At 52.0% G+C, this 18837-nt stretch overlaps 1 protein-coding gene across 1 annotated transcript in view; it reads right to left on the bottom strand.

Moving 5' to 3' along the window:
• Positions 1-18837, bottom strand: part of LMO7 (LIM domain 7) — a 116373-nt gene that overhangs the window by 53857 nt on the left and 43679 nt on the right. Inside the window, exon 4 of the mRNA XM_026044508.1 lies at positions 13000-13106. The gene's annotated coding sequence lies outside the window, so the exon portion shown is untranslated. The remainder of the gene's footprint in view (positions 1-12999; positions 13107-18837) is intronic.

Below are 18837 nucleotides of genomic sequence, written 5' to 3'. Positions count from 1 at the left end.
ATTTTAAGCGATGACATTGGAAATTGAGCAGCGATGAAGGCTGTTAAGAGCATGGAGATCAGCTGCCTGCATGTGAAGTCAATACACCTTTGCAAAYACAGGAATTTAAAATATAATTAAGTTGAAAGCACCAAAATCTAAATGCACTCCTCCTGTGTGCTGTAAGCGACACCCTCACCCCAGCCAACCCCAAAAAGCCTTCCTGGAAACGCTCCTCATTTCAGAGCAACACTTAGTGAGGAAAACTATCTTGCAATCACACTGGCTTTAAAGGGTTTGCTCCATCTTGCTGGTTTGGGTTCGCGTGAAGATTGTGTGCCACGTGYGACCAGCTTTGCGTTTAATTGTCCAATAACTTCAGTCACGGAGTACTCACTCTCTTAAATAACTATCAATTTTAGTGCAATTACTAAGAGCTTTTTGTTAGAGATGAGTACAAGCTGCAATTTGCTCTGCTTCACAGAATCAGAGTGATTCTGTGAAGCAGAGGTTGGAAGAGATCTCTCGAGATCATCTAGTCCAAGCCCTCTGTACTCACACAGGGACACCCAGAGCACGGGGCACAGGGCGGCATCCAGGCGGGTTGGGAAGGCCTCCAGAGAWGGAGACTCCACAGSCTCCCTGGGCAGCCTGTGCCAGGGCTCTGGCACCCTCACAGGAAGGAAGTTCTTCCCTAAGTTCCTGGGGAACTTTTGGTGCTTCAAAAGGTGCTTCAGTTTGTGGTCGTTTCCTCCAGTCCTATCRCAGGCCACCGCTGAGAAGAGGCTGYGTAGAGAGGCAGGATCACCTCCCTCGACCTGCTGGAGACGCTCTTCCTAACGCACCCCAGGACCTCACTGGTCTTCCTGGCCACCAGGGCACAATGAATCATGAAATATGATTCATAATGAACTGACTTTTTTTTCCTGCCCCAGGCCTTCTGAAGAAACCATCTATATTCACTTTGCCTTACACCCTCATCCATGTCCGTTTSACGTGTTGACCATCCCTCCAAAGACCAAGCAGTTTGGAGACCCAGGCGCTTCCAAGTCTCAGCTATGAACAAATTTCTAGTAGGTTTTCCACAACCACGGACCACAAGGTAWTTTTTCTAACCATTACCCACTAACAACCTTCTGTAGGCAAGGCCCGGAGTGCTAGGACACAAGGACCAGAGCTCACGGACCTTCAAGGCTGCCTTTCATTACATGGTCGCCCAGGAGCAGGTTCTCGGCAGCGGCCCTGCCCGGCCCTCGCGAGCGCCCGCTCGCAGGCCGACCCCCTCGCGCTGTTTGTTTTGCAAGTTGCCTAGCACAAAGCTCTGAGCAATGGAGAATAAAAATAGCAACAGGTATCCCGAGCTACCCAGGGAGTTACCGGAAGGCTATTTCCAACCAGGGCAGTACTGGCACAGGGATCATCTGGAGTCAAGGATTTGGAACGCTGAAACAGAGAGGAACGGAGCGCTCGGGCCACCTCTGCTCTTCCTTCACAGAGGAACACGGGCATGAGAAGATCTTCCTGGCATCCCCTTCATACATCTGCTCTGAAAGGAAGTGGGGCTTTATAATTAAACAGGGCATCAACAAGTGGCTTTGGGAATCAAGAGCTAAAGGAGCCCAAAATAACCGGCTGGAAAATTCTCTGTGYGAAGGCAGGAAAAATAAATACGAAAAACCCTCCTGCACTAGCTTCCTTCCAACTTTCTCTCTGCCCCTTGCTTCAGTTCATAGGAAACTCAGCTTCTCCTACGACTACACGAGCACCAGGAACATGTTCCATTAAGCACTGCACGCCAAAACCCACAGGCAATAAAGTCTGCCCAAACGGTTCCTCATGGATCCAGCGGAGCTGCCTTCCTGACAAAAACAGGGCACACAAAAGCTCCTTACACAGGTACCTACCCCTGGCGCGAGCCTGGCCACCAGAAAGGTGGTGGCCCCAGGGGACAAGCACAAGCTCTGCTCTCTCCCTTGAGAGGGCAGACAGCAAAATGCCATTTTCACAGGATGGAAACCACAGACACATTCCCGGGCAGCAGGAGACAAGAAAAAGCCTGGTGTGTGTGTGTGTGTGTGTGTGTGTGTGTGTGTGTGTGTGTCTCTCTCTCTCTCTCTCTCTCTCAATGTTCCCTGCTTGCCAGCCTGACCAGACTGGAATCAAACCAATAGACTTCCTTAGTTGAGGTTCCTCAACAGGCCTGGCAAAGCACCTGTAGGTGTGTGCAAGCTCAAGCCATTCTGCACTGTGAAACGCCCCTCCAGGAGGTGACAAAAATATCCTGGTGACACTGACAGCCTCCAACAGGCTTGGTGTCAGTGAGCAGCTGAGATCCACTGCTCTGTCACAGTTTTTAAAGACTATCAGAAACACAACGAGACCGATGATTCTRCGTTAGTTTTGAATCAAATTTTGCTCCAAGTCCTTTCTTCTGTGCTTGCTACGCTACCCCCAAGGAATGCTGAAGAGCAGCTACTGACGGGGAGCTCAAGTGGGATGGCCATGGCGAGCAGCACGGCCTGGAAATACCCTGGCTCTGGTGGGAAAGGAAGGTGCTCACACTGGAGCTGCTGGAGACCGAGCCTTCGACTTCCTTCTCATCTATCGCTTGCTCAGCTTATATTTCTATTTACACAGTTTTTAAGCCCTWATATTTTTTGTTGTAAAAGAAACAGGCTACCATCACCCTTTGGGAARAGGCACATAGTAAAAGCTTTAAAGAAAACACAGAAAGTCAAACAAGGCGATCTACTAAGTCTTCTTTTTATAAAACAATTGAAGTTTCCTTCTCAGCCCTATTTCAGTTCAACCTGGAGTTCAGTGAAGGTTTAAGCTCAAGTTAACCTCTAGCTTGAGGAAAGATTCTGAAACCCGTTTGGTTTTAGATTCTCTTTGACTTCCCTAACGTTCAGCCCACACTTCCCACCCACTTTGCTGCGACGCCTTCTTGGGCCTTCTCTGAGGACACCGAGGAGCACCAGGACTTCATTCCATCTTTTTTCCCCTGAGCAAGCTCAGGCCGTGCATTAAAGGCAGCCGCGGCACCCACCTGACACTGCAAACATGGAGCACGGAGCCCAGGTTGTTTTGAGCATCCTGGCCAACACCAGACCCTGCTCTGAAGCCCTACGGAAGAGCCGGGCCACAAGCTGGGTATCCAGCTCCTCCTGGGTACCCAGCAAACACAGCTCSGGAGCTCCCTCCCACTGCCTTCCTTCCCATGGGCTGACAGCTTTAAACTCCTACCTGCTGGACTACGGGGAACACTGCACAAGGAGAAAAAAAATACATAAATGAACAAATAAAGTCACTAAATTTGGGCGACAATCACCAGCTCAGACTGACTATGCCACCGGGCATAACTGGAGGTCTCTGCAGCTGATGTAATGGTTAAGCAGAAGCCAGCTTGTTGAGCGCTTTCAGATTATTCCACCAGTATCAGAGAAGAATAAATTACACTAAGAAACTTGGTCCTAGCTCAAAGAAGAAAATGCCTCTGTAAAATACAGCGTGGTTGATGAAAAGAAAATCTATTTTTCAAAAGGATTTTTCTCTTCCCAATGACAGGATGAAAACATCGCAGGGAAATGGCAAATAACACCAGTGAATCACCAGCACCCAGGGACCCCCGCAAGGTTTCTCAGCAGCAAACAACACTCAGCMCAAGAGACGAGCTCGGATTGCACAAAACTTGGTGTTCTGCACGGCCACAAGTGCATGTTTCCCTCGGAAGGGCAGAGCAGAGGGATGCATCAGTGGCCACGAACAGCGTGCTGTGCCTGTGCCGAATGTGTCAGCGCACAGTCGCGGTCACCCACACCAAGAACAGCAATAAAATCTGAGTTAATGGATCATTTTGGAGAAAAAAACAGCTCCCAAGATGTATACCAGCTTGTTTGCTTGGTGGCTCCTGAGCTAGATGGGGTTTTCTCTGTATGCATCAACCCCTATGAGCCTTCTCTGCTGTGACCTGCTCCACTCGCCCCTGAGCTCCAGCAGACCTTCATCATCCACCGCATCCAACAAGGGAGCCCTTTCCTTGGCTTCCTTCACTTCTTGTAGGACACAGGTAACGTTGAGCTCATTATTCCATCCACCACCATCTCTTAGGCTCTGTTCGTCCATCCTCTTTCAGGCTCTGCACTCTTAACTTGCTCAACCAACCCCAGAGAAGCAACTCCATTCTCTAGGTCAGAGCAGGCCTGGGAGGATGAGGATTTTCCACCTCCACCCTACTATTTTCCATGATTTATTACAGGGTGACATGAGAAAAGGAAGAAAGGGAAAATGACAAAATGACTCTTTGGAGCCTGACGTTTACAACACGAGCTACAGCACCGCAGAACTGTTTCAACAGCCGTTTTTTGGAGAGGGTGGGAAGGTGGGTAAGGATAGAAGGAATGACTGGCACCAAGTTAGTGATCTCACAAACCTCCTCTACAGAACTTCTGCTCCCGAGACCTCAGCCCCAAACAGCAGCAGCACTTCCAGAAATCATTAGTTGATATATGGGGCTGGAATTTTCCCACGTGTGTGTATGGTGTTTCCCATAATGTGTACGGTGAGTGTATGTATATACATATATATATATATATATATATGAACACACATACTCACTATATATACACATAAGTAGTACCATTTTGGAAAAGTAGCTCAAAGAACCATTAAAAGATGATTACAGGACTAGGCAGTACCAGCAAGGGAGGGCAGCTCAAGGTTAGTTTAGTTTATGGAACTGTATGGTAATTCCCTAACTGCATAGACCTGTAATAAAGAAATTCCCACCTTCACGGCAACCCAGGAAAGCAGCCCGTACCTCCCATCAACGTGGGCACTTCAGCTGAGGCTTTCCAAATGCATCAGCCCTCRCAGGAAATCATCAAGGCTGAAGAGTATTCTCTACAATATCTCGTGTCTCATAAATATCAGGTGACAGGGTTAAACCTACGATGCAGGGATGTATTCCTTTCGACAAGCATATTTGAGCACTTATTCATGGTAAATGCCTGCAATCTACCGCCCTGTGCAAAAGCCCAAGTATTTTGAACTTCGCTTCCCTCTCCCCACCCTGGGCAACTATTTTATCCTATAACGCGCTGGAATCCACGTCAGTTGATGTGTACCTTTACACACCAGGTTCAAAGGTGTGGACGTGTTGACATTTCTCCAGCAGGGAAGGGAAGGAGGAAATATCTCGGGCATTAGTCAAGCGGCGGTGAGCGCGTGGCCGCAGCGCCCGGCCCGCGCCGCTTCCCGGCTCCGGGGCCCRCATGGCGCCCGCTCCCGGCGGCGCAGGAGCGCATGGAGCCAGCGGCTGAGGGCACCTGGGGAGGCCCCCGGGACTCATATGCAAGTTCTRTGTCCATGTGAGGAAGAACTTCTTTCCTGTGAGGGTGCCAGAGCCCTGGCACAGGCTGCCCAGGGARGCTGTGGAGTCTCCTTCTCTGGAGATCTTCCCAACCCGCCTGGATGCCGCCCTGTGCCCCGTGCTCTGGGTGTCCCTGCTGGAGCAGGGGGGTTGGACTAGGTRATCTCTAGAGGTCCCTGCCAACCTCAACCACTCYAGTATTTAACAGTTTGCAGTGACACGACAGAAAAAACTGCAGCTCTCCCAGCACGCATCCTTAAAAAGCGCTGCATTAACAGTCGTCTTCCGCCCTGGTTGAAGCAACCCTGTTAAAGTCACTCTGGAAGACACCGTTTGAGATACGGCTACAAAACAGTTATTAACAACCAACAGAGCTGTCATCTCTCAACACACTGCAAAGCAGGATTAATCACACAGGATTAATCACACAAAACATGGCCACAAGCAAGCTTTGGTGGCAGGCAGAATCTAGACTCGCCAACGTGTTGTTCATGCTCATGTTCATGCTTCCTCTGTTTGCTGGATATGATTAACTGCCTGCCCCCTGCACCCTCAGGAAGCCTCAAAAAGTCAGCTCCCGCAGTGTGCAGGACAGGAGCTCCTCCTATGAAGTTCTTCTGCCTACTGAAAAATAACAACTTCAGTAACTTAGCAGTAACATTCCCTCCTCGCTGCCCAGCTTTAGGGCCTGCGTTTTATTCCAGGAGGTCAGGGGACTCCGAGGCACGCTGGCCTATCAGCACAGGCACCGAAACCTTGGATGGATTCCCATGGGAATCCATGTAGCTTAGGCACTCCTCTCCCCCCAGCACAGGGCATTTAAAAAGCTTTTACTCATAAGCAGTTTACATCCCCCATCCATATTATTGCAGATTATATTTATTATATAATTGTTATTATAATATAAATATAATCAATACTATTAATCCATTATATTTTAAAATTTAATAGGATCCAAAATGAGCCCTTTGAACAAACCAAGACTGTAGAAAGCTACTTCACTCTTCAGCCAGCCAATAACTGTGCATCCTAAGGCTACGAGCCACTAAAATTACCTGAATTACTGTCCCTGCTACTAAGCCCACGAACGCCCCGTGTTCCAGGTTTGCTCAGGACACCTTGCCCTACGCTTGCAGGCACAGCCAGGCGACCCCAAAGGCTTTCTAGTCTTACAGCAACGTCCTCTCACAGAGCAGACCAACCGTAAACAGGCGCTGTCCAAATCAGCATCCCAAAAAAGCCACGATCCCATCAAGTAGATTATTAACTGTTAAACTACTTAACAGGAAAAAAATCTCAAATATTTCTTTTAATGATCTTTTAATGAAGCCTGACAGATAAAACAGAAAGATTTAAGCAGCACCACACCTATACTTTCACAGACTTTACAGTGAGGAGGTGGAGGTAAATTCCTAGTGGCTATGGTCTAAAAATGCACAACATGTTCTAACACCTACAATGATTCCACTGCCACGATTTAGGAGTTAGGCAGTTTAAGGAGATGACCACAATCGCTTTCCACTAAGAACAACACTGTTTTCCAGGACTGATAGAGCTCCTCTTTTCAGGTATTGCCACCCTCTTTATCTCTGCCACAGGTATTAATGAAAATTACACGAGACATATATGATCTTGTAATTACTTCTGTTAAAAAAAAGTAAAAAATAAATGAAATTTCAGTGTTTAAACCATACACATACCTGGGAAGATTCGCTGCTATAAATGTCAGCTTATTCCCATTGAAATGCCCATAACAAAAAAGAAAATCACACTTGAGGCCAGAGGAGCAATTTCCAGAGTGACTCCAAACACAGGTTCTTCCCCTTTCCACTTCAAGGAAGGGTCACTAGGAAACTCGTTACCACAATAAAGCCCGACTACAACCACGCGGTAACAGCACTATTTCCCTGCATGTCAGGAAAAATAATAATAGTAATAACAATAAAAAGCAGCATCCATTATTCTAATTACATTTTGGTTACAAGCTTCTCAGGCCTACGTTTCTCCTCATGGCAGTTTTGAAGTGCCATTAAACCCTGTCCTTTAATCCTTTCATCTCAACTGGAATACAAAAAATAGTTTCTTTAATGCAATTTTTTAAACTCCACGCTGAGCCCTGCGGGGCTTTGCTGTGGGGCACAGGTGTAACCTATAGGGCTGCACAGGTACAAATACAGGTGTAACCTATAGGGCTGCAGAGGTACAAATAGAGGGCTCGCTGCTGCTGCCCTAGCAGCTCCGGAGCACTTGTCTCTATGCCGTTCACAATATTCTGCCCTGCACAAAATAAGGAGGCAGGAGAGGGTGCGGGTGTGTGCACCCTTTGACCAAATTCGAGTTTTATTTCCTCAACCCGTGTGTGTTTCTCAGAGGGGTGGAAGCAGCCCTGCAGTAAAGCCACTGGGCAACGGCACCCGAGCCCCGACACGCGTCGGCACGAAGGAGCTCAAGGTGATGCAGCTGCGCAGTGGAAATGCAGGGAGGCTGGAGCATGAGCTCAGCATTAGCAATAACAAACATCAGCTCTGAGCAACTTGCCCACCAGTTCGCTTGTAAACATGTCTAAAGAAAACAGAAACCACATTTTTGGGATATTTGACTCTGTCTCCTTTGGTCAAAGCTGAAGTACAAACAGGAACATGACTCTCACAAGGGTCTCTCATCATTACACCTCAAACTCCCCCAAAGAGTTGAATGTTAGTAGCAAAGCATTCCTAAAATACTAGCCCAGGTACTGAGAGGTGGAATCTATTTAGAAAGGAGAGCCTCGATTTTGGAAAGTCTCCTTTCTGTATATATTGCTTTCCACCACTCCACGTCCTCTCTCCTCTTAGCCACCTCTCCAAGGCATTTAGAGAGCTAGAGACCCTCAGTCCCTCCACGTCGCTATATCTCTGTTAAATAAACCCTGCTTCGTGAGCAGGAAACACCAGCGGGATCAGGAAACCCGGCACATTCCCCAGGACCAGACAGGAAGAACATGAAAATCATGAGAAACGYCACGTTCTATAAAAAGACCTTTTCTTTCAAGCTAGAAACCTGCTAAGTGGCGTGCAGTTATTCTGGTAGCACATGAGGAGCAGAACAAGGAGTTGCCAACAGCTTGAGCATGGGAGTGGAAGATGCTGCATCTGCCTTCAACCCACCCCTCCTCCTCCTCCTCTGGTATTTTAGGCACTCAGATATCTCTGCATGTTGAGCAGCTGTAGCCCAAAAGGACAAGGGAGGCAACTGCCACCACCATAGCCTTATTTATGGCATGAAGACACCAGGTATTAAATGGGGCTTTGGCCGAAGTGCAGAACATGACAAAACTTCCTTCCAGCCTTTGCTGTATGGAGGGGGTTGCTTGGAAAGGGACAACAGTTGCCACGTGGGTGGCAGTGACTCTGCACATGATCCAGCTACTTGATGGTGTGTAATCAAGCACTGTCTCCAGGCTTCATCTTCAGAAAATCCCACAGGATGGACCCTGCTCTGAATGGATGAGGGGCAGCAGAGCAAGCTGTTACGATCATGTCACCTAGGAGCTATTTGATCTCCTTGGGCTTTGCTCTAATATATTGAATTTGGAGCACCCCTTTTCACGGTATTTTAAATTCAGAAAATGCAACCTCCAAAGTGCAGAGCAGGTCTCACAAAYGAAGCTGCTGAAACACAGACACGAGGATCAATACGACAGGTTATGGGCATTACCTGTGTCTGGGTGGGTCTGGCTTTAAAGCTCTAAGCATTATGCTACAYCCAAATTTGTCTGGGATTGGTTTTGCTTTAGGAAATTGTGCACAGAACAATTGGGCTTAGGGAACACAAAATGAATAGGAAAAGCTCTCCAAAGGTTTGCAATGCCAGGGAGAAGGCCAGAGCTCCGCTACTTCAGACCACTGCTACTCCTAATCCCACCCCACCAAGATGTCTCAGGCACCTTTTCTGATCACTTTATACTGGCTGATTAACAAACAAGCCCAAAAGGAAGGAACATCATAAAGCTAAGAGCTAAAGGCCTCACCACCTAAATATCAAGTTTGGAAAGGCAGAAAGAGACTTCTAGCCATCTCAGAAGACAAGTTTTTGAGTTTCAGTGAAGACCTGCACTACTTGAAACCTTACTGTAATCATTTCATGGAAATCAAATATTTTATCCTGATATTCCATTGAAGAATGAAATTGATACAATAAAGTTAACATCCGGGTTCAGAGGCAGGTGACAGCTTTAAAGTGTTGCCATTCACACGCAACACAGTGACTTCTTCCACAAGGTGTTGGCCACGTGCCCCTTTCATGTTTAACTGCCTCAGCCAACGCTTGTTTGGATGTGCTGGTACGTGAGGAGCTTCTCAAGGTGGACACATCATCCTGGAGCAGCAGGATTGGTCCCAACATGAGAGTTCATGTGCTTAAGGGACAACCCCTGCTCCTCCACCTGCCCCTTCGCTCCATTAGCCTCCTTTAAACCTGCAAATGGGGACAACCAACTCGATGAGACCTGAAGCTTGGTAGGTCTCTGTGCAAACTCCTCTGATTAAAAATAATAAAAACTCATCATACATAAATAAAGCAAATCTACTGGAAGGACTAGAGAGGGACACACAGGTAACAGCAACTAGCTGCAAAKCACTGAGACAGGCTCCTAACTGCCAGACCTGGTCTACGAGGAGTAATTCCATGTGGACACTCTCTATGAGGATGCAGGACGCAGTGCTGCACTAGCCCAGAGTAGCAGCAACATTAGCAGATTTGCAGGAGGACGGACCCAGACGTTTCACACACGGATCCCTGCTCTCACTTCTGCTGGCAGAAGCCAAAGCCTCYATGCCAGGATATCTGTCCACTCCATGCTACTGCCCACCTCATGGGCGACCTGCCAAAGCCTGGGGCTGGCAAGGCTCTGAGCAGCAAAGAGCTCTTCTGGCTGCCCTCCTCCAACTACCTCCTAACAACAACATTTTAAAGGAGCTTTCCCTTTGCTAAAGGGATAAGCACTTAATCCCTTGTAACTGAGACATTTCCAGCGTGTTGGTCTTTAAGAGGTCTCCTACCTTTCCTGGCCAGATGTAAGTAGGAATTTACAGCCATACGCAATCTCATTTGCAATAGAACCCAAAAGTTGCAAGCTCGTTATCAGAAAGGAGGATAAAAGGATAGCTGTGATTTCCTGGTGCGGCTTCTTGCAAGGTCTGCAGCCAAGCGCAGAACCCCTCCTTGGAAGCCCGTCAAGGCTGGGCTCGGGCGCCACACGCTGCTGGGGACACACCGTGGAGGCCCCATGGATAACCACAGAGCAACGAGCGCAGAGGCAAGGACGGGGGTGTGAGGAGCCCGAGCGACAGCGAGCGCGGCCGCTACGCTCGTCTGCTGCTGGAGCAGATCCCACCTCACTGCAGGATGTCCCRGGGGCCAGAGCTTACCAATGCCAGGAAACCAACACCCCCAAATCTTCTGTTTTTAAAGAAGTTATTATAGAAATAAAGGTGTGAAAAGTTTTCCCTCTTCACAGCAAGGAATTATACAGTGTTAGCGCTGCCACCAAGGTTATCACAGGATGACACATAAACGAGACAAGAAACTACTGTTCTGATGCCTAACATCCTATGAACTTTGAAAGGGAAAAAAAGAATAAAAACTATCATGACAGAGTTAAAGAACGTTTCCAATTGGGCTGTGCTTCTTTCCCAAACTCTCGGCTTGCCCTGGGAGCCTCCCTTGCAATCCCTGTTTCCGAGGAGGGCTCCCTCGCTCCGCCTTTGGGTCCAGGAGATGCAGGTGGCACCATCCCCTCCCGTGTCCCCTCCCAAGCTCCCGACCGTGTCTCAGCGGGCGCATGGCCACGTTCAGGCCTTTCCAACTGCTCTGCCAGCACTTCAGCATGCCAGGCAACTGTTACATGATACAGAACACGTGGAAAAATGAACTCAGATTGAAAGAGGAGCACAGCGACAGCTCCTTCCACTCTATCCCAGAGGCTCTGCACACCGGCCAGTGTTCAGAGCTCATTTTTTTGGAGTAATGGTGGAGGTGCTGGAAGGGGGGGGAGGGAAACACAGATTAATCCACTTAATCCATTGCCCAGTGGCTAGAACACTCCAACTGCCTTCCAACAGCTCCAAATTCCAGTCTTTTTCTTGGCTCCTGGAGCCAAGAAGGGAACCTGTGGAGCTGCAGGGCTCCATAAAGAAGAACTCCAGCTGGAGATCTCCCCAGCTTCATTTGAGCTGCCCTCCCTTGGTTGGTGTGGGGACACGCTGGCCAATGCACCTTGCACACCAGTTTCCCAACTYCCCCTAGCCGACCTCCCTCGGGTCTCGGTTTGCCTTTAGCTACCCTGCGGATCCCCAGCTCCTGACAGTCCCAACCCATTCTCTGCTATATCCTCCGGGCAAATCCCTACAAAAAAGGGCTTTATTAAGGCCTTTTTATAACAAAATATGTATGTAATACAACCAAAGCACGACAGGGTTAGCACTCCCCTGGCTTGCAGCATTCCAGGCAAAGCAGCGTCCGGAATGGCAGCTCCTGAAAGGCTGCCAAATCCCAAACAGCCCTTTTGCAAGAAATTATGCTCCAGGTAAGAGTCCAACATTGGAAAGCGTGTTGCCACCTCAAGTATTACAGCTCAATAGGTCCTAACTTTCGGTCTGAGCCCAAGCAGAGGGTATGCCAGCACACTCCCATCCCACCCACCCACCGGAGCTTGCTTTCTAATTAACGAGCTCGTTACATGCCATTTCACAATGTTTTTCCGTGTATTTACAGAAGGATTACTGCCTGTGCCTTCTGTAATAAGCTGGTAATTCAGGACAGGAATTCATTCTTAACATTTAACCCACTAGATTTCCTGCACAAGCCACTGAGTCTTTCTTGTTTGGAAACTGAATAATAAAAATCTTTAGGACCCACCGACCTAACGTTGTTTTCAAGTGGAGAAGCCTAAGGCGATGTTTTCCCTCAGTGCTTAGCTCAAATTCATGAAGCATCTCATTGAAAGCCCCTCTGAATCTCCCAAACTAGTGACAAGCCCATGTTGGGACACCCAGCAGTCCTGATGCCTGACAGCCCCCTCATCGCACACCAGAGCCAAACCACTGGGACTCCACAGGAAAAACGGTCCTTTGTGAAGGTGACAATCACTCCTGGTGCCGCTTGGTGCTCGGTGTGCACCCGGACACACCGGGACGTGGGATGTGCCTTTCTGTGAGGGACACGCCGCTAGCGCCCGGAGAGGCGAGAGGCTCCCCCGGGCCACCGTGTCCCAGCCTCGGAACGTGTCAACAGGGCCACCCCACATCAACAGCCTCAAAGCACAAACTAAAGGCACTTTTTTCTTTTAAATAGACTTCAATGATCAATTTTACTCTTTTTAAAACAGCCCAAGCAGCTCCTGTTTCATTATTAAATGCTGTAAATATTCATAAAAAATTAATTTGCCTGTGTGTGACATACAAGTACCAGATTAGTCATTTCACTTTCCAAATCCAGCCTGTGCAAAACGCTTCAGCACAGCATTCAGCACAGCTCTCACCAGACTAAGACAGGCTTTTTCCACAGGCAAACGTTTTCCAAAGACAGCCTGTGGAACACATTTTCAACAGGCTTCACCACCAACTTGGACAGGGAAGGGGAGAGAATAAAAACAAACCCGCAAAACTCACTTGACTGTCACTCGACTGGACAAGTCCTGAAGGTCCCCCGGGTGGAAGAGCTGAGCTTCCTTCAGCCCGATGTTCTCGCAGGCTCGCAGGAACACGTTCACGTTGTCCTGCGGAGAGAGGCAGAGAGCGGCCGCTCAGCCCGAGCGCGGCGAGCGGGCTGTGCAGGGCGCCCGGGCGCAGTGTCAAAGTCCAGCTCGTGGGCACGGCAGCACCAAGCGGAGCCGCCGCCGCTCCGGGGGCAGCTGGCTCTGGAACCTCTACCTGGCAGCGGCGCTTTGATGGCAGCCGGGCTCTGCAAACAGCCGCCCTCCTCCCGGCCGCCTCCAGCCTCGGCGCCCGCCTTCCCAAATAACTCCGGCTACCGCCGCCCGCCACCCAGAAACTCTTGGCAGGGGAGCAGGAGGAGGAACATTCCGTTTGCAGGAGCTCAGCCCGACTCGGGGATAGGGCACCTGGAATCCGGGCTGGGCTGCCGTGCAGGCGAGAGGGGGAGACACCCGAGCGTGCCGCGTCCTCGCTATGGGGCTCCYGCTGCTTCGCGTTCCTCCCCTTCCTCCTCCTCCCCACCCCAGAGCCCCCCCTCTCCGACACGTAACCGAGGTGCAGGTGGGGCGCCCCACAGCACCCACGCGCTGCACCTGCCGCGCACCCGCCAGCCTTCCCGGTGAATAGCTACCGATAAACACGGCGACAGAAAGCAGAATTATGCAACCCGCGCCGATCTCCGCRCAGGGCAGGAACAATGGGCAGGAATTCCTTGCCCGGGACGCGGAATGCTCCCAGCGGCAGCGGAATTTGCCCTCTCGCACACGGCTCAGGCCGGAGCGGCGGGAAGGGGCGCGCGGAGGCGCCGTGTCCCGGCCCGCGAGCCCGCCCGCTCAGCTGCGGCTCTCAGGGGGCCGGGGCAGAGCCCCTGCCGGGCAATAGAGCATGGTTTGGGGCTCGTCTACCACCCCAGCGAAGCACGAGCTACCAAAGCAGCAGCAGCTGCTTGGAATACTTGGTAGAAAAAAAAAAATCCACCCAACTTTCTGTTTTGAAGGTACCCGAGACTCACGCGTCTCTTATCGACGCGTCCACACACTTTCACCGGAGGGCCGTGTTTGCAGACGGCTTTTCCTGTGGAGGCCGCGGGCCGAGCGCCGTGTCCCTGGCACGGGGGCAGCGGCCCCACGGGCGACAGGGGCGCAGGGCCCCGCGCTGCTCTGGGGCCAGCGACGGCCCGAGCCGTGGGGCCCGGGGAGCCSCAGACACCTGGGGACAGGGCTGCTGTCTGTGCAGCGGGCCCCAAGAACCAGCACAAGCGACTCCCGCAGAGGCAGCCCRCTCCAGCTGGCCCTCCCGTGTCCCCAGAACGAGGGGAAAGGCACAAACGGACGGGTCACCTCGGCTCGGTGGCACAGAGCGATGGCACCGGGCGCCTGGATGAGACACGCGGGTCGGGGAGCGAGAGGAAGGGACTGTGCGCCCGCCGCGCCGCGYGCAGCCCCGGCTCGCGGGGCTCGCAGCTCCCTCGCGCTTCCCTGCTGCAGCACCTCCAACGAGCTGGAAGCCTCCTGCTCCACACCCCGACAGCAGCACGGGAACGTCGGCCCAGCCGAGACCCCTGGAAACGCTGCAGCTTCGGAACACGCTGGAGGGACCGGGAAACGAGGCAGCCGCAGCTAGGACAGGGGGACGGAGCAGGGCTCAGAGGGSTCCCGAAGCTGCAGCGGCCCCAGCACGGCCGGCGCCTCCCAGGGCTGCAGCTGCCCCTGCTCCAGCTGGGCTGGAACCCACCCCAGTGGCCCAAATCCCAGCTTATCCACAGCCCCCTGCATCCCCACGAGCCACTACAGTCCCAGCAAAGCAGCACTTCCACAATACCACCCTTGGGCAGTTATTCCTGACCATCCCTAACCATTACCATCCAGCAGGAAAGCTACAGGTCGCAGAACAGCAGCCACTTTCAGCTCTCACAGAATAACCAACTCGGGGGTGAATCTGAAACAGGACCACAAAAATAAGCGGAAAACACGACAAGCTGTCAACTGTGTGATTAGAGTTATCAGGAGGGAGTGAGCAGGAACAGAGTCGGCTGATTAATGTGCTCAAATAYAGAAACTATCAAACGGCTCCTTTCCCCATGTTATTTCTTGGAATGCAACTGCACTTTAATAAGGCCAGGGGCTGTCTGACTGCAAAGCACATGCTGCGAGCCTCATCTCGGTGCACACTGCCAGCAGGAGTCCCCTAAAAATTCCCAACTCGGAGTAAAAGCACGGAGGAGCACAGCACACCAGGTCTCTCTCCCATCGCCAATAATACATCTATATATCTAGGTATAACTGTATCTGAGAAAAGAGGGTTTCCCTGTGCCCGTCCGTGCCAGCTCCTCTGCCCCACAGAGGTTCCCAGGCACGGCGGGTCAGGACAGGCCACTGACATATAGGGAAGATCCACATCAGCAGGGGCACAGAGAAAGAAGGTGAGGAAAACACAAGCAGAAAGGCCACAAAGGAACCTGTGAAATGGGAAAAACGGGAGCCCTGGGATGGCTCGGAAGCGCACAGGGAAGCACGAGAGGCAGGACGGGTGCCCGCTGTGAGCAGGGGCGCACGGCCACCAAAGACGACGCGAGAGCTGCCAGGCCAGGGGCAACCAGACGAAGAGCCTCAGCTGAACGGAGCAGACGCCGGCTCTGCCCGCGTGTAACGTCTCTAACCCCTGCGAGAGGAGGCTCCGAGGAGGCTACCAGCAGTAACGGCACAGGACTCACCAGCGGCTTGTCACGGAGCTTCATCGACCCATATCCTTGAGCATCTGAAGTGGGAATTAGCATCGCGCAATTACGTGTCTCAACTCACAACAGAAACGAAGCCTGAAGTGCTAACCACAGCATTCAAACGCGGTTTGGTTCTGCGTGTTGTTGTTACTTCTAAGGAYTGGAGGGAGGGGCAGGGAGATGGAGAGGGGGATTACGTCCCCCTCCCTTCCAAAGGGATGCATGGGGCACCAGCAAAGCGTTTGGGAGGCTCCAAGGGCAACCCGGTTTCCCGCAGGCCACACAGATTCACATCGCTGCTCATGGCCCAACCCCAGCTGCTTGGGGACACTGCACACACCGGAGCAGGGGACAAGSGGGTGCCCAGGGTCCCCAACTCGGGACAGGGGGGAAAAGGAAAACAAAAAGGAATAAAAAAGGACCAACACTCTTGAAGTGGAAGAAAATAGCATGAGCATTAAGATGAGGAGGGAAAAGGGAGAAGTGGAGATGACAAAGCAGCAAGAAAAGGTGACATTAAATAGGAAAAGGAGAAAGAAAGTAATAGTATACAGAAAATAATTAAAAGTATCTTTACAGAATTTTTAAAAAAAAGAGCATGAAGCATAGGGTAATTAGAAGAGGTCTCTATATAAGATCAGGGAATCACTGGTTTTCCTCGTACTTTTATACRAATACTTACGCTTGCACACATAGCCTATAATTTAACTCAGAATTAAATCCCTTGGTTACCACGAAGATGAGGGTGGGACGGGAGCACTGCACGGGCTGCAGACACAGCTGCCCTCCCGGGGCTCCGGGGAAAGCCCCTTCCCAAAGCACCGCGACTCGCTCGGGGCTGCTCCAGGAACACAAGGGAGGGAGCAGCCTCCTCCCCAGAAAGGCCACCTAGACAGAGGTTCAGCTAACACACTGGATGGAGGTTCAATTAACGTGCTGGATGGAGGCTCAATTAACACACTGGATGGAGGCTCAATTAACGTGCCCAGCGGGTTGCCTTGGTCAAGGTTTCTCCCAGGCTGCCCAGGCCGGCAGGTGAAGAGGTTCCTTCCTCCAGGTCAGGTTGGCTACTCCCTCCCTACTGGAGCAGTACCCTTTGGCCGATCTTAGGAGCAATTAGCAAAAAGGGGTGGTTTTCTCCCTGCTCTCGCTTCTGAGGGCTGAAGGGACCAGCGGAGCCCAAGGGCCGCGACGCAGGTTCTCCCTGAAGCATCACCCTGAGCACCCCTTGGTGCCAGAAACTGCCTTCAGTCCACTCGAAAGGCACACGTGCCACCCAGTAGCTGCAGGGCCTGGTAACAAACTCCAGACACTTTGGAAYAGATCACAGAATCCTTAGGGTTGGAAGGGACCTCCCAAAGATCACTTAGTCCAATCCCCCCTGCTCCAGCAGGGACACCCAGAGCACAGGGTGGCATCCAAGAGAGTTCGGAAGATCTCCAGCCAGAGAAGGGACTCCACAACCTCTCCAGGTAGCCTGATGGATGTRTTTTTCCCTCCCTTTCCTACAACTGGGCTCTCCCCCAGGTCGCATCCCCAGCAGGGATTTGGGAGGGTACACAGCCGTTTCACACCCCCCYGTGCCTTACGCCGGCCCTGAGCCCGCTGGAAGGGCCCTAATGCTGGATTCGGAGGCGTCTCCGGCGGCAGCATCGCGGAAGCGCCGCGCTGTCGATCCTCGAGGTGGGGTAAGGGGAAGGATCTCGTCTAACGAGTCGGGCGGCTCGTGGCTGTTCCCCAGAGCCACGTTTCGAGCCTCAGAGGTGGCCTCGGGTCCGTTTGCTGCAGAAACACTGCTAGCACGTTCTGTCTTCAACTGCAATCAGAAAAGCAGCAGGTGGAGCAGCTAAACTCCATCTCCCCCCGTACTTCTGGGCTCCCACACAAGAAGAACCGKGGCCATAATTCAGCTTGGAGCAGCCTCAGGCCTCCTGCTCAGCAAACAACCCCCTGCAGCAGCTCACAGGGGCTCCACACTGGCCAAAGGCCCCGGCCACCCCAGCAGCAACGCTGCTCTTGGCCCCACGGGCGGCCAGCGCCACGCGAGCCGACCAGGAAGCTGCCCTTGGTGAGAGGGAGCAGCACCTGCTGGGAGGCAAAGAGCGTCCCCGCAGCCGGGGCCAGGGCCCGCGAGGACAAGGGGCAGCCTGCAGCGCCTTCCCACTGTCCCTGCACCAGCACCGTGCTCAGGGCCAGCTGAGGACTTGGCCGTGGGGGCCACCTCCCCACCTGCAACCTCTCATGGCACTGAGCTCCTAGTGAAACTGCCAGGGGCAGAACAAAATAAAGAAAAAGTAAAATAGAAACTGTTTTTTTTTTAAATGAAACTGAGTTTATGGAGTTCAAAGTACTTGGCATAGCAAGGGACCAACTGTCCTCGGTGACGTGACCCCTGCCTTTATGGGGCTGTGGTGTAAACTAAACTGAGGTGATAGAGCTGCAGAGCAGCAGCGTGCCAAGCGAGCAGCACCTTGATAAGCCACAGGGAGTAACCGAGCCAACTGCAGGTGCAGTTTCTGGGATGTCACTTGTCACCAAATAAGGAGAGCTGTGAAGGCAGAGGGCCAAAGTCCCGGTGCTCCGGCAGCCCTGCCTTGTGAGCAGGCAGAGCTCGCTCCCGTTTGGGACCACGCAAGGGGCGTTAGGGTAACTCCCTCACGGGGGCTCYGAAAGCCGGGACGGAAGCACCATGCTGGGTATTCATTCCCGTGCCGGGACGAGCCCTACCTTTCCCAGCTGCCACTGGCTCTGCGGTCCTGGCCAGGACAGCGGCGGGAGCTTTGTGCTCCGGGCCGCTCCAGCATCGTGGGACCACCGCACGGCGCGGCAGGGAGCACAGCCCACCTGGGCCTGACACCGGCCCAGGCCTAACGGGTATCAAACAGGGGAAGAGCTCTGGAAACACAAAGCTCGGGCTCAGCTCACCCGKTTGTCTGGTATACGCTGGTCTTTTTAATTCCTCCTCTACTTCGCTCACACAGGTTGGCCATTTGGTATGGATAAAACCCCAGCTGTACGCTCAGATCCTTGGCACCTCATTCTGGGCTACAATTCAGTGCCTTGCTTTCTTAACA

The sequence above is a fragment of the Nothoprocta perdicaria genome, unplaced genomic scaffold, assembly GCF_003342845.1.
Source record: "Nothoprocta perdicaria isolate Ctin4 unplaced genomic scaffold, notPer1 scaffold_37, whole genome shotgun sequence".
NCBI lineage: Eukaryota > Metazoa > Chordata > Aves > Tinamiformes > Tinamidae > Nothoprocta > Nothoprocta perdicaria.
The sequence above is the reverse complement of the archived record's forward strand: the minus strand, read 5'-3'. Positions and strand labels throughout refer to the sequence as shown.